General features: G+C 36.1%; 1 long non-coding RNA gene across 1 annotated transcript; it reads right to left on the bottom strand.

Annotated features, from left to right (window-relative positions):
* Positions 1 to 6,190: 6,190 nt before the first annotated feature.
* On the bottom strand, positions 6,191 to 8,907 carry LOC132267690 (uncharacterized). The gene is made up of 3 exons (XR_009469052.1): positions 8,851 to 8,907; positions 7,989 to 8,080; positions 6,191 to 6,374 (listed from the first exon to the last, which is right to left on the bottom strand). It is a non-coding gene; the product is annotated as an uncharacterized LOC132267690 (long non-coding RNA).
* Positions 8,908 to 10,512: the final 1,605 nt, after the last annotated feature.

Below are 10,512 nucleotides of genomic sequence, written 5' to 3'. Positions count from 1 at the left end.
CATGAAATAATCAAGATTTATATATACATGAATATCAAGATGTATCATACAACACTAATCCCTCAATAATACATAAGATTAGAGTATAGAAAGCATGCTTGGGGCTAACTCTAGCCCCAAGAAGATGTCTAGCCACTCATGGTAGTGATGATCCAACCCTCAAGGGCTAACTCCATGGCTGCTCCTTGTTGGTGAAGATCTCCTCCAATGGTGCTCTAGCTTCCTCCCTTCTTCCTCTCCAAGAATAGCCTCCAAGGTGATTTTCAATGTGTGACAAGAGACTTTAGACTCCTCCCCAAAAAGTGTATCATATTCCTTATATAGGTAGGTTAAATACATCCTATGATGAGCTGTGGTCGTGCAAGGCATATTCTCCAATGATTGGGTGAAGGACGGAATAAATGAGCTGGACTTTAACTTTTTCTCGCTGGAGGAAGTTCGATCGATCGAACCTTAACTTGGATCGATCGAAGATGGGTTCAATCGATCGAACTACATCTTGGATCGATCGAAGTGGTCTGACTCCTCCGGATAAGGACAAGGTTGAGATATTTCGAAGATATTTATGGGGAAAAGGACAAAAGTGGTTGGTAGGCGTACAGCTATGGATAAGATCAATCATTTGAATAGGACAAAATAGGGTTCGATCGATCGAAGGTGATGTTGGATCGATCGAACTTGGAATTTCAGCAAAGGCCAAGGTTGGATCTATCGAGAAGTGCTGTGATCGATCATAAATGTTCGATCGATCGAACTCTAAGTTGGATCGATCGAACTTTTCAGCTACACAACTTAATTCCTTTTTGCTCATTTCTTTCTCCACTTTGCTCCCTCCTTTGGTTTATCTCAGGATTGCTTCAATTAAGCTCTTATTTGGCTGAGTTAGCTCAATTTTGGGATTAGTGCCTGAAAATATAAATAACACATAAAAAGTCTAAAACGGCAAAGTAAGATAGATAAAGGTACTAGAATGCTTAAGCTTAACGGGTTTAAATACGCACTTTTCAGTGCTCATCACCCATAACTTTGAAACAAATTCTGCCCAGAAAACACATTTTCAGCCTGTAGCTTCCAACTTTGAAAATTCATGAAAAATTCATTTGACATCCAAATTGGGCAAACCTAATTTATTTTGGAAGTAAACATATGAGAGTGTAAAATCTAAAATTTAAGCCATAATCCAATGTCAAAAGGTTAATGAAATAAATCATCTAAAAATATGTTTTCCAGCTGCAATAAAAACATGGAAAGCAGATAGTTTTGGATTTTAAAAAAAAATTAGAAATGTTCTAAAATCATGAAAAAATTCTAAGTAGTTTAAAGCCTATGGGGGAAGTTTCAGTAAAAATTTCAAGGCAATTGAAGCACCACAGCTCCATATAAAAATTCATTTCCGGACTGAAAAGGAAAAGCTTCAAATTTCCAGTAACTAGCTTGCAATTTCAAAAATTCATAACTAATTCATTTTAAATCCAAATTACATGAAACTAGAACTAAATGAAAGCTAATTGAGTATATTTTTCATATTCTATATTTAATTTGACAAGATTAATTTCAAGTTAAAACAGTTTAAGGGCAAAATACAAGTCCTTCTCTTCCATGCATGTAAAACACTCAATAATGACATAAAAATACTTCAAAATAATAGATCAATACCTCTCTAGAGAATTGAATCTCTGGATACCAAAGCAAAACTAGGAATTAGGCTAGATCCTTCAAGGGTTTTGAAGAAGAGGATGAGGGGAACAAAAAGTATTCTAAGCTTTATGGTCTAAAGTAAGTGGAAGGGCCTCAACGATCAAGGTCAATGCCTAAGGCTTCAAGCTCCATCTATGGAGGTTAGTATTTTCTTGTAAGGAAGAGAATGAAATAATGTGGTTAAGTGTGAGTGGAGGAAATAGAAATCCTCCACTCACTATGTCCTCTTACACCATGGTCAACACACACATCTATGGTCAATTGCACAAAAACCCTCCTTTAAAACCATAATCCCAAAGTGGCCTAAAGATATTTGCAAAACTAAATTGTGAACCTACACTTGTCAACAATCCATGGCTCCTTCCAAGGCTTAATCCCACACCTACACTTGTCAACCATCCAAGCCAACAAGTGCACCAATAATAGGCCAACAAGTGGGTGAATCATCACCCTCTAAATGTCATCATCCAATGCATTAAAGTGTTTCCACACAAATGTCAACAAGTGGACCAATGAGAGTGGGGCACTTGTCACACTTTTCAAAAATTACAAAAAGGTCCTTTTTGAAAATATCTTCCAAATTTAATTGCAAAATGGTCCCCAAGATGAAAAATAATTACTTTATTTAACTACACTAAAACCCCACAAGTTAAGAATAATTACACTAAAGTATGCATTAATGCCCTTTTATGAAAGAAGTAAGCAATCAACATGCTTTTCTAGAAAAGTAAAAATACCACTATTATGGAAATCAAATATCATGAATACATGCAAAACCGGAATCAAATCCGAGCACAAAAAGTGAGATTGTGCAAGGAAAAAGGATAAACGAGAAAAAGACAAAATGTGAATAGTGTTCGGAAAAATAAAATATGGAAATGACACAATCCCTAAAGGAAGTTGTCAATCCAAGGAAAAGAGTCTCGGAAATCATTCTAGAGCACTCGAGACGACATCAAGTGATGAAAACCGAACCCAAAAAGGAAAAGACAACGGAAAAAAAAAAAAAATATCTGTTAAAATCTGAGAAAAAGAAAAGGAAGAAAAATAACCGAGTCATTACAACCTTCCCACCTTAAAGGGATTTCGTCCCCAAAATCTAGCCCCAACAAAATAAAAAGGCGAAACCAGGATAACTACGGAGTACATCTCTGAGTATCCCTCACAACATGCTGCGAAAGAAATCCCAAAACTGAAGACAACGTACAACCCCATGTCATTCGCACCCACGTGCTCACGACAGGACAACACCTCAAAAGAAAAGTGATCACGTGGCCACACCACAAGTTGAAACTCACACACAGAACTTAAGGCCAGACGAGGGAACGGAAGACAACAATTGAAAGCACCCCTCCTGATGAACCATCATAAGGAACCAAAAACAACCACCAACAGAACTCCAAGATATCCATGAATAAAATCAAAGTACTAAACAAAGATGACATGGCAGTATGAATAGCGACCAGAACCCACCCACGACATACTCAAATGTGTGGTAGCAATGACAATTCCTAGTGTCTGCCCACACTTACTCGTCAGTAAGGTAGCATCGACGGCAACTAGCACCTGCCCACAGCACACAAGTTGTACGGTAGCATGATAGTATAAGGCACCAATTCATAACCTGTCTCCACTAGGTCTACCCATGAAACCTCTCGATACAAATGACTTCAATGTCAAAAATGATCATTACCAAAAGCACTACGGAAACCAACATTTTGTGAGAGTTGAGATATAGTCCAAAGATGTCCGGCCGGACCATCCTGGCCAATCCCAAAACTCTGACAACAATGCCATAGGTACCGCTACGCTTAAGGCCTTAAATCCTCAATACAAAAAGACCAACAATTTTAACATCTCAAAACACTACTATCAATAACATCAATTACGAATCCAAAGTCTAATAAGCAAAACAGCATCTCCAAAATCCCAGATATCATCCTAAAATAGATCAACTATAAGACTACTCACCGTAATCAAACATCGGATCAAAATCCCTATCACGGATAACTAGATCCTCGAAATACAAGTCCACGAAGTGGCAGACACATCAAAATCTTGACAACCAAGGTCATAGAGCAAGTCTCTCAAAATCGTACTTGACAACACCAAGCTAAATCAAAATTCCTCAATTTCGATCCATCTATAAACAACCACTGGAACTACGATTCCTTAAGGCCATGCCTAGTCATAACTAAGACGAGAAAACTCTACAAGCAAGCCATATCCAACAACGATCCTCCAAAACTCCTCCTAAGAGCCAACCACATCCAGGCCTCCAAAACTGGAACAATTCTCCAAAAGACATTCTCAAAAAAGCATCGAGCTCACCTCACGAATCAAACAATCCTCAAAGATATGGACATAAGTCTCCGTAAAATGATCTCACACCAATTAACTCACTTGAGCACCACAACCGTTAACAACCACGGCAGGAACTCCCCAAGGGAAGACATAAAAGAAAGGGGACCACCAGTCCTAAAAAGGAAAACACCACGACTTCATCTCTGAAATGAAAGACAACAAAGTCAACGACTTCACCTCCTACATGGAAATAAGTCGACCAAAATCTATCAAATCCTCACCAAGGACTCAAGACAACAACGATGATCCTCATGGACCAACCGACTCCAAAAAAATGCACAACGCAATGGAGGGAAGAGACTCACTCCTTGTGAAGTCCCTAACACGAACCAACACAAAACCACTGTGGAAACCCACATACAGACTACGTGCGACCAAGGGAAACGAATGGGAAAACCAAACCTGAAAGTCATGCATATGACAAGGAATGCAACTACCAGAAAGAAAATCTACTTACATAGATGAAAATCAAAAGCACATGCTGCACATCTCCACATAAACACAAAAGCATGTCATTAAAGCGCAATAACAACATGGTATCTCGAAGCATATAAGAAAGGCATGTTATTGCCACACAACAAGAAGGCAAACGTGGATAGACCTCCACCTACTTATGCATCACAATATCATAAATCATACTACTAACATGGTAGTAAATGAAACTGCAGAAACCAAAAGTGATGCAACAATGAACCCTATGGACATCATGTCCTAGAGTGCCTAGGTAAAAAGAAAGGACCAATCCTAGCCATACACTGACTCCAAAAACCAATGCAACAACAACCTGTCTCAAAACAAACGTGAGCCCTTACCACAATGGTAAGACTCTTACAATCCATCTCTGAATCTAAGGGTGACACTATAAGTGACACTAACAATGTAATGCTCTCTCTACCCGAAGCATCTATCAATCGACTTGACCCCAAAAGCGTCATCGCAAGGAGAACTAAAAGAAAATGGCAACTCTAGCCATACAATCAGACAACCAAATTGATCACTACGACTAATCCCTAAAATAACCGTCATCATTATCGATCAAAAGGACTACACCTGTCGAAACAAAACCTAACGCTGATTCCATCCAAACTGTACTCGTAGCTTGCCAGTACGGTAGTATGACAATGTCATGCACCCGCCCACAACATACCCTCCCACGAAAATTGCAATCTCAGAGGAACCTTCTAAAACAACCAAGGATCCCAAAAGGTCCAAAACCTAACCATGGCCTAAAATTAACAAATCCAGTACTACGGTTATGCCTAATGGCTCACCCCACGAGAGCCTAAACAAAAGGTGTCTCTCCACCTACCTCAATACCAACTCTAGGTCAACAACAATCTAAACTACAATACAACCGTGACTACAATCACCATTAACCTCAATCGAGCCTCAATGACCAATCTCAAGTCATGCCAAATATGCAACACAGTTATGCATATACAAATCTGATCTAGAATACATCATATGTCATGCTCTTTACATAATAATTAAATCATGCTAAACAAACAGCATACCACATGTAGCACGTAAGCACATAAATATGTTATCAAACCAAAACATGTTATCATGAAGCATATAAACACATAGAGTATGGCAACATAAGCATGATATGCACCCAAAACCCGTCATCCAAGGTATTCAAACCTAGGAGCTCTGATACCACCTGTAACGACTCAGATTTCTCAACCCGGTGTGTCAGTGATGAACCGGAAGTTGATCCGATAACGGACCCGAAATGCGGAAGCGAGAGAAGCCAAATGACCTCAAGAGATGTACGTCATCCTAAGGCCCCAAAATGACTCTCCATGAAGCCTTGGAACTCAAATGAGCCAAGCAAATGAAGCAAGAATGCCTAACCCGAAAAGAGATGAACTAAGGGCAAAATGGTCATTTCTCACTGAAAAGGGTGCCACCGTGCACACCATTGGAAGGACAATGAAAAATGAACAAAATTAGACTCAAGAATCGTCTGATTCTGAGTCTGGGCAGAAAAGATATGAAATTCCAACACCCGATGCGAAAGTTATGAAGCAATGACTTAACGTTTTCTAATATTTTCATAATAAACTTTGAAAACAAAAGTGCATAGAAAACGAGATACAATTCATTGGCCTTCGGCCTCATCTCATACATGTTAAATACATTGAAAAGAGTGTACTTACGTACACTTTACATATACAAATCAACGAATACAAGTTTAAACAAATAGGGCTACAAAGAGGCATCTTATGCTAACACTTGCATAAAATAGAAACTTAGAAACTGTAAGCCATCCAAGGAGCAATGGAATCTTCAAATCCTGAGTCATGTACCTGAAATATGCCCCAGTTTCGTAGGGGAGAGTAACATAAAGCTACTCGTAGGAGATGAGCATGCATCGACCTAGCATTTTACAATTTTATCACCTTATGGTGAAACATGTTAAAGGGTTTCATGCCACCTAACATCTATGTCAAGATGAGACCCAGGGAGCATCTTAAGCAACCTAGATCATTTATATCATAATCACATTGTTCATGCAATTCAAACAACATGGAAACATGTTATACAAGGCAACAAGATATAGATTCTCAAAGTCTTCAACTTGAAATCCAAAATACGAAAACAACAAGAGTGGGTCATGCCACCTAACGTCTATGTTCAAAATGAATCTATAAGGTCATTCCTAAACTACATTTGAACATCAAAACACAAATTATGATATCAATGCAATTTAACCAACAATGGAACTTCCAATACAACGCATGAAGCATACTTTCACAAAGCTACATCTTAAGCTCAAAATAGGAAATCAAATAAGGAACAACAAGTTACGATATCATCTAGTTATCAACTTGAAATGAAATACGAAATCAAACAAAGTGGATACTCGGACGTCACGTCGGATCAGACCGACAACATAGTTACTTTAGGGTTACTAGCCCATGGGTAACCTCCCTATGTGCGCACTAGACTATATAGAGGGACAATCCCCCGTACTAGAACCAAGTCCTAGCCGTAGCCAAACAACGACATCTCCAAGTTTCCAAAATCAACAAATTGTGCAACAACGTATATATATTAACATGTATATACAAAATATCAACTATTTACCAAGTACAATCCAAATTTTGGAAACTTATACAATACATGTTCAAAATTTACAACTACTATGGCATGTAAAATGTCAAATACAAAGTGTGCAATTCCTTACACATAGTAACAATACATTTAATAAGGAAAAACATATTCTCATGAATATAAAAGTAACAACAATGTTATCTAATGCTCAAAAGTAATCAAGTGAACATACATCAAATCCAAATCCATGATTTAAATATAGAAACAACTTCCAAAATGCAATTAAATCAATGGAGTAATAAAGTAGAATTTAATTAAACACAAATAGTTAAATTCTCCAAATTCCAAGTTAATCCAAATAACCTCAATTTAATATATATTGAAAGACATGTCATGGTCATCATATATATAACATCAAATAACAAGTTAAGTGATTAAAACACTTAAAACAAAATTAATCAAGCTAATTAATTAATTTCCTCTAGATTTTTAAACAATTCCAAATGCCCTCAATTTAATCTATGTTAGAGAACATGCCAAGGCCTATTTAAATACCACATTACAACTTGATTTAATACTCGCTACAACCATGTGAATTAAACTTTCACTAAAGATAAATATTAAATAAAAATTGTAATTCTTAATCAAATGATCCAAATTTAATATATGTTAACCAACATATCTAAGCATAATTTCCTATCATGTCACAATTCAAATCAAAGTTATACATCATCATAAATTTTAAATTTTATACAAAGAAATAAAAATTACTAACTTTCTAGATTTGATACAAGGTATACATAAATGTTGTATAATCATGGCAAACGCATAATATAACACACAAATAATCCTAAAACATTCCCTACCTTAATTGGAATGAAAATCCCAATTACCACCGAAATGAAATCGCCCCAAATTTTCGGTCCGCAAAACAGATTTTTCAGCTTGCTACCTTCAACTTGTAAAATTCATAAAAAATTCAATTCTAACCCAAATTGAATGAATCCAAAGCCCAATGAAAGCTTAAACACTGTAATTTGATAATATCAATTTAGTTTAACAAAATATTTTCCCAATTGAAACAATTTTGACCCACAACTTTGAACCAAATTCTGCCCAGAAAACACATTTTCAGCCTATACCTTCCAACTTTGAAAATTCATGAAAAATTCATTTGACAACCAAATTGGACAAACCTAATTTATTTTGGAAGTACACATATGATAGTGTAAAACTGAAAATTTAAGCCATGATCCAATGTCAAAAGGTTAGTAAAATAAATCATCTAAAAATATGTTTTCCAGCTACAATAAAAACATGGACAGCAGATAGTTTTGGATTTTTAAAAAAATTTGGAAATGCTCTAAAATCTTGAAAAAATTCTGAGTAGTGTAAAACCTGTGTAGGAAGTTCCAGTAAAAATTTCAAGGTAATTGAAGCACCACAGCTCCATATAAAAATTTATTTCCGGACCGAAAAGGAAAAGCTTCAAATTTCAACAACTAGCTTGCAACTTCAAAAATTCATAACTAATTCATTTTAAATCCAAATTATATGAAACCAAAACTAAATGAAAGCTAATTGAGTATATTTTCATATTCTATATTTAATTTGACAAGATTAATTTCATGTCAAAATAGTTTAAGGGCAAAATACAAGTCCTTCTCTTCCATGCATGTAAAACACTCAATAATGACATAAAAATACTTCAAAATAATTGATTAATACCTCACTAGAGAATTGAATCTCTAGATACCAAAGCAAAACTAGGAGTTAGGCTAGATCATTCAAGTGTTTTAAAGAGGAGGATGAGGGGAACAAAAAGTATTCAAGCTTTATGGTCTAAAGTAAGTGAATGGGCCTCAAAGATCAAGGTCAATGCTAAAGGCTTCAAGCTCCATCCATGGAGGCTAGGGTTTTCTTGTAAGGAAGAGAATGAAATAATGTGGTTAAGTGTGAGTGGAGGAAATAGAAATCCTCCACTCACTATGTGCTCTTACACCATGGTCAACACACACATCTATGGTCAATTGCACAAAAACCCTCCTTTAAAACCATAATCCCAAGTGGCCCAAAGATATTTGCAAGACTAAATTGTGAACCTACACTTATCACCAATCCATGGCTCCTTCCAAGGCTTAATCCCACACCTACACTTGTCAACCATCCAAGCCAACAAGTGCACCAATACTAGGCCAACAAGTGGGTGAATCCTCACCCTCCAAATGTCATCATCCAATGCATTAAAGTGTTTCCACACAAATGTCAACAAGTGGACCAATGAGAGTGGGACACTTGTCACACTTTTCAAAAATTGCAAAAAAGGTCCTTTTTGAAAATATCAACATGCTTTTCTAGAACAGTAAAAATACCACTATCATGGAAATTAAATATCATAAATGCATGCAAAACCGGAATCAAATCCGAGCACAAAAAGTGAGGTTGTGCAAGGAAAATGGATAAACGAGAAAAAGACAAAATGTGAATAGTGTTCGGAAAAATAAAATGTGGAAATGACATAATCCCCAAAGGAAGTTGTCAATCCAAGGAAAAGAGTCTCAGAAATCATTCCAGAGCACTCGAGACGACATCAAGTGATGAAAAACCGAACCCAAAAAGGAAAAGACAACGGAAAAAAAAAATATCCATTAAAATCTAAGAAAAAGAAAAGGAAGAAAAATGACTGGGTCATTACAGTTTGGGTTTGAGGTCAAGTTGTGATTTTCATGGGGCTTCCTTCGGATTCATGTAGATCGTGTTATCCCCGACAAAACCCTTCGGTTTCGGCGGATTCGGAACACTTTTTTTTTCGGTGGGCCTTTGAGGTTTTCATCTCAATTTGAGGTAGGGGGTGTTATAATTTACTTTCTTACTCTATTTCATGCTTGTGATGCTTATTCAACTCAATTTCATGCTTGGATATTAAATCTAGAATTTTTGATTATTTATTTTCTAGTATGAAATTTAATTTTCCCGGTGAGTTATAGGATGTTTTAAACTTATGGCTTAACATTATATTACACCTTGATATGTTGATTAACATATATTAAAATTGGAGCATTTGGATAAGAAATGAAGATTTTATTTAATATTTATCTTGAATAAAATATTAATTCATGTGGCCTTAACTAGCTTGAAATTAATATGTGATAGCATATTATATTTGGCCTTAGCATGGTCTTCAACATAGTTGAATTTGAAAGTAATTGGAGGTATTTTGAAAATTAGTAATTATTAATTAACTTGATTAATTAATTTGCCCCGAGTGCACTATTCACTCTATTTGAATTTCGACTTGATATTCTTGATCTTAATGCCATATAGCTTCACATATATTTGATTTAGAATATTCGGTGAGGTTTTGAAACCTTTCATTTAATTAATTTCCTT

Source organism: Cornus florida, unplaced genomic scaffold (genome assembly GCF_030987335.1).
Source record: "Cornus florida cultivar Cherokee Brave unplaced genomic scaffold, ASM3098733v1 CherokeeBrave_3.0.0_Hap2_Chr07, whole genome shotgun sequence".
Taxonomy (NCBI): Eukaryota; Viridiplantae; Streptophyta; class Magnoliopsida; order Cornales; family Cornaceae; genus Cornus; species Cornus florida.
Note: the sequence above shows the minus strand (reverse complement) of the source record. Positions and strands in the feature narration are given on the sequence as shown.